We start from the raw sequence: 6,839 nt of genomic DNA on the forward strand, positions 1-6,839 counted from the left end.
TCAAAGCCTCACGTTCGTGAAGCACAAAAATAATTTTGACCAAAATCCTCTTTCGCGAATGCGACACAACCATCGCGAATGCGATGCTTTACCCAGGCAAACCTCCGCGAATGCGTTCAGCCCCATTGCAAATGCAATGAGTTAAATCCACTGAAGATCAGCCTCACCATTCTTTCTATGCGAACGCGACACCTATCCTGCGAACACGATGCACCAATCCTCAGCCCTTTGCGAACACGGAACTCCCATCGCGAACGCGAAGGCTTAATCTTTGCCTTCCCCAACTGACTCTTTGCGAACGTGAGGGTCCACTCGCGAACGCGAAGGGTAAAATCCCTGCAACAGCTGAATAGATTTTCTGCAATTTCTCAACTTCAAAATGATCCGAATGACCACCCGAAACTCACCCGAGGCCCCCGGGACCTCAACCAAAGGCACAAACACATCCTAATACCTTATTCAAACTTGTTCCAATCACCAAAATACCTCAAACAACATCAAATCACTCAAAACACATCGGATTCAAGCCAAGCTTTCTAAAATCTTCCGAATTATGCTTTTCATCAAAAACCCAACCAAACCACGTTCGAATGACCTAAAATTTTGCACACATATCCCAAATGACAGAACGGAACAACTGAAACTCTCGAAAGTCCATGTTGACCCCTATATCAAAATCTCGCCTATCGACTGAAAATCGCCAAAATATCAACTTCACCAATTCAAGCCTAAATCTACTCCGAACCTCCAAAACTCATTCCGATCACACTCCTAAGCCAGAAATCACCTCCCAAAACTAACCGAACCACCAGAATTCACTTTCGAGCCCTCTAACACATAAGTCAACATCCGGTTGACTTTTCCACTTAAGCTCCCTCAAAAGAGACTAAGTGTCTCAAACCTTACCAAATTCCTTCCGGACTCAATCCGACCAACCCTATATCACATAACACGGATAAACAAAGCATAAAAAACAGAAATAGGGAAAACGAAGCGGTATCTCATGAGACGACTGGCCGGGTCGTCACATAGGTGCTCACACTCCTCTTCTTTTTATTATACTTCTTTTGAATTCAATTAATTTGTACTTAATAGCAAACTATTTCTCTTTTTACTTTTATCTTTTTTTGAATTCAATTATAGATTAGTTTTAATATATAACAGTCAACTTACTTAACTTCTTTTGAATTCAACAAATTTGTACTTAATAGCAAACTGCTTCACTTTTTACTTTTATCTTTTCTTTTGAATTCAATTATAGATTAGTTTTAATATATCATAGTCAACTTACTTAATTTTATTCTTTTTCAAATTCCTCCCTTAAAATTAAAAGCTTCAAATTATAATTTATCGCGCTTCAGAAGTAGAAAAATACAAATTTTTCTGCCACAATTTTCTTCAACAATCACTTTGACAAAGTAGCGGATATCCGTCAACTCTGACTCGGCAATGACAACTAATTAAGAGTTTGAGGCTTTTCTTCAGTTCTTTAACTATTAGCACACCCTTAATCTTGATTTGTTTAGTAAGTTTTTTGATAGTTTTTGAAGTTTGAACACCTTTTTGACCATAGACACCTTTTTTAATTGAGAAAGATCAAGAAATTTTAATGTTTGAAACAGTCTTAAATCAAATATCTTCCCTTTCTATAGCACCTATTTTGCGAAGAAATCTCTCTTTGTTCGATGTTTTCTATTTTTTTAGAGCTTCTTTTTACTTGTACTTGGATGATAAGTCATCATAATCATTGAGCTTCCAAAAAGTTGTCCGTCACATTTTATCCCTAGTAATAGTAGCATATAATGGTGTCCACGTCGTGCTCAAATCCTGGGACCACCTCTGCTAGCTTGTTCACTATTGACTTTGCACACCCCTTAGGAAATAATAAATAAAGTGTATAATTTATCATGATACTCATATTAATTGGTGTATAGTCTTAATGGATTTGAAAAATGATTTGGAATGAGAAATTAATACTAAGGGCAAAACATAAAAAATAAATTATTTTTCTCTTGAAATGCGAAAAGTGACAAGTAAAAATAAAAATTTATTTTTAGAATACTTAACAATTAAAAGTGAACGAAGGAAGTAATTGTTAAGAAATGATATATCCTTCTATCTTTTAAATGGAACTGGTAACTACTTTTGAACAATATTTTCTGATGAGTTAATTTATTTTATAGGAAAAATTCACAAGTATTGATTCCATGAGCAGGAAGTCTTGTCGCCTCTTTTTGCAAATCCCATGGATACTATTTTTCACTTTTTTTATTTTCACTCTAGCGTTCATCATGTCTTGTGATGCTGTTGTGAGGGAAAAAAACTTATTACACACGATGTATACACTAAATTTAGTTAAATTAACTATATGAGATAAACTAAGGTCTAGGTTTTATTTTTGATAAATAAACAATTTATAAACGGTAATACAGTCGTAAGAATTACTAACGTTAAAAACCTTTTAGGGTTGTCATCTTTGTTTTGTTTCTCGCGCCAGTCATCTTCTTGCTGCATTTTGTGAGTTGTGTCCTGTTCTTTTATTTCTTCATTGAAGATCGAAAAGGTAATTTCCGAAACGAAGTGGTAGGAGTTCAAATTAAAAACTATAAGCATAAATGAGTCGGCTTATAGCATGTTAGTATATTGTAGAAGAATGCTTCTTTGATGTCCAAAATTTGTATTGTAGGAGTGCTAAGTACATGTGCATGTTGAGAGAACTAAACTTCATACTTCTGTTATACTTAATATATTACAGAAGAATGCTTCTTTGATGTCCAAAATTTGTATTCTAGGAGTGATAAGTACCTGTGCATGTTGAGAGAACTAAATTTAAGGTCGTTCTTAAAATGCATAACTTCAATATTCTGATGACTTGATCTTTTATATTTTAATGCATGAATTTGGGTGTATTTTGTTGATGCGATTTAATATATATTTTACTTTTAGGTGGTTAAATAATTTATAAATATTTAAGACTCTTCTTTTGAATATCAACATTGTGAAAAAATAAAGTCGATTTTTTGGAAGAGTAAAAATTATAGATAGATGAAGTTTCTAGAAAATTATGGAGTAATATCTTTGATATTTGTTGTGCTTAAGAAATATCCAAATATTCTAGAGTCTTGAATATTTAAGGAAGATATTAGTAGGAGATGATAGAATTGTCTAGATTAATATTTTATCTAGAATCATCCATATACAAGTATGAATAGGAGCAGTTTTCGGCATTTGTAACTAAGCCAAAAATCAAGAAAACCGTTCTTTCCTAAACAAGTTCTCCTATATGAAAACTCTCTTCTTTTTTCAAGATTCTCTTCTTTAGTTGAATCCTCCAATCTTGGTTAATGATCTTGGGCTAGTAAAAGTTATCCAATAATACTTTTCTTCTGCTATTCTTTACATGGTATCTGAGCCATAGTTGGCTTCTAGATATATTTGCAAGGTCGGGTTAGTGGTTGATTCAAATAGTTTCTCTAAATGGATTTGGTGGTCGTGCTAATGGACTGGGGATGGAGTTATTGAATCAGTCTAACTACAAGGTATGGAAGACTTGTATGGAGTCATACTTGATGAGGATTTGTGGGAGTTGTCAATGGGATTAACACAAATCCTCATGCTGATGCACCGAAAAATAGCAATGCGCGTAAGAAGTAGAAGCAGATTAATGATAAGGCGGAGTTTATCCTGAAGGGTTTTATCTCCCCTAATTTATTTGATCATATAATAAGGTGTAAATTATGTCATGAAATATGGAGGACCTCGATCGGTTGTTTAACAAGAAAGACGAAACTTGACTACAGAGAGAATGAATTGATTAATTATTCCATAGATTAATGAACAAGAAAGATGAAACTATGCATAGATTAACTATTCCATGTTGAGAATGGTATAAAATTGTGCCAAAGTTGGCGTATAACTTTGTACAAGGATTAACCAACATGGATAGAAAATATATATCAAACATGGAATAACTATAACAACTCCCTTATACCATGATTATTTCTTCTTATACACCATACCAAACTGACCCCTACCTGTAAGCCTAGAAATCAAAATGTTGAATCAAGTCAAACTTGGTTATCTTAGGCCACTATTAAGGAACTAGGTGTTTCAATTTCAACCCGAACCAATCATTCTCGCAAGTTATAAAATAGTAAAAGCATATACGGGAGTCTTAATTAGAGGAACGGGGATCTAAAAAGCAAAACGACCGATCGGGTCACTACACCTATATAAATATATGGTCCCATTAATATTATAAATTAATAATTCTTTAAAATTATAAAAATATCTAAGACAATTTTGTAAAATATAATTCTAGTATTTTTGTTTTTTATTAAAATTTAAATCTAGTTGAAGCTCATCTCTAACTTTTCATATTGCAGCCAAAAGTTCTGGTGTTGTCTTCTCGAACTGCACCAAAAAATTGGGAACATTTCTAGACGTGATAAGTACTTCCTTACGCGTAACTGGTTCCAAAGGTATTGTATCGTCTTCAACTTCGTCATCAATATTGTTTTCTCCGATGGTATCCATAATTTCTTCTAAGCTCTGGACCTCTGAACATGTATCATTTTCATCCGGATAATTCAACAGGCTTGACATCCATTTTATTGCTATAACCAAAATGATTAATCATGACCTCAAGTTCATTAATCTGTCATTGTTGATTTTGTGACACTTTTAGATGAGAAGCCATTGTTGGGTAAGTTTGAAGAAATTCTCTACGTTGCTTATATAGTTATTCTCTCACCGTCATACATTGAATAATTTTATTAAAAATACAATGACTAATATTTGATTATTAAGAACAATAAACATTACAATAATTTATTAAGTACAATGAATAAATAATACAATGAATTATTTAACAAAAAATATTACAATGAATCATACATCATACATTGTACATTATGTATAATTTATTTATTTTTTATATTAATTCAATAAATATGATACATAAATTAGTAAGATACAATGATTTTGATGTAATCAAAATTAATCTTCATTGAATCTCGAAAATACTATTTAAATTAATAAATATTAATTTATCTATTAAATAATACCTCTACAAAATAATAATAATATTCCATGGTCCCGACAATATTAATTTAGAGGGGTTCTACTGTAATTAGTTTTATATAATTTAATTATCTTAGTAATAATAAAAATAAAAATATATAGAGAGATTTTTTATGAAAAATTGTGTTTCATTCTCTGGTTATATACAAATACAAATACAAATGCAAATACTTCTAAATACTATTATTAGATATAACTTATCCCAATGTTCATATTTATTCTACTCTCCAACTCAACTTTAAATTTTAAACTGCTATCCAATGACACTTAATAATTGCATGTAAGATATATAAAGTTTAATAATATGTATATAAGTTTTTAAATGATATAGGGTACACGCGCAAAACGCGTACCGTAAGACTAGTATAGTAAATAACCATCAAGTATTAATAATAAATATAAGGCCAAATACATATACAACTCATCCAACTTGGCACCATTTTTTATTTTGGCACTCTATTTCTACCTTGTTCCGTTTTGGCCCTCCAACTCTATTTTATATGCTCAATTTTGGCCCTCCAATTCTATTTCTTATGTTCCACTTTAACACAAAGGCTGAAATCAATGCAAAAATATTGCGCGGGTGTATACACAAATCTAAGGTGTAATAAATATCCAATTAAATGTTGCCACCTGGTTTTTTCATCCATGTCAAACGGGTAAATACTAAAATACTTGAACTCGGCCGTATTTTTTGTGGATTTATTTCATCTAAACGGGCCAGGTATGAAATCGGAAGATGAAAGCTTTGGAACATAGAGAATGAAGATGGGGCAACAGTGGATGAAAAAAATAATCGGGTTCAGGTATTTTAGTATTGACCCGTTTGACATGAATGAAAAAACCATGTGGCAATATTTAATTGAATATTTATTACACCTCAGATTTGGGTATACACACACGCTATATTTTTGTACTTGTTTCAGCTTTTGTGTTAAAGTGGAACATAAGAAATAGAGTTGGAGGGCCAAAATGGAACAAGGTAGAGATAAAAGTGCAAAAATAAAAAATGGTGCCAAGTTAGATGGGTTGTATATGTATTTAGCCTAAATATAATTTTAATTGCCGAATCTTATTCTATAAGTATATTATTTTGTGTTGCAATTGGATCATTTTGTCAATAAACATGTTTGTCTTAGAGATTGGCTGGGCGACTTTTAAATTTTTGTATGGGGATCTTTTGCAAATACCCACCCACCACAAACTATTTACCCATTGTTTATTTTAAAATTTGAGTAACAATTAAACTTATATTGTGATTTTAAAGATATGCGATTTAATCTAATACCAATTGATAAACAAGGAATTAAACAGATAAATTGGAGAATGAAATAAGTCAAACCAGTACACAAGCTAAATATCGACCTTGACCTATGACAGTCTCGAGGTGGGATAGCAAATTATAAGACAACTCTGATGAACAGTAAGCAAGAAAGTGATGAACATATATTTCTTATCAATGAACCGTCCATTAGAGATGAATGAGCTCCCCTTTATATAATAGGGAATCCTAAATAAGTTACACTTCTAATTATAGTAGGAAATTATATTGGACAACTGTCTAACCGCCAAGGACCAACCCGTTCCGAAATTTACACTGTGATCTTTGGGCCATTATGGGTATCTCGCTCTTTCTCTTAGTAAATTATAACGGTATTATCTCGAAGTAGGCCTTCTTCCGACCTCAAAAAATGATATGTACCTCAACCTCGATATTGGAAAGGAGCTTCGACCCGATCTCGGTGTCCTGGCCTCCC

This window comes from Nicotiana tabacum, chromosome 22 (genome assembly GCF_000715075.1).
Source record: "Nicotiana tabacum cultivar K326 chromosome 22, ASM71507v2, whole genome shotgun sequence".
NCBI classification, from domain to species: Eukaryota; Viridiplantae; Streptophyta; class Magnoliopsida; order Solanales; family Solanaceae; genus Nicotiana; species Nicotiana tabacum.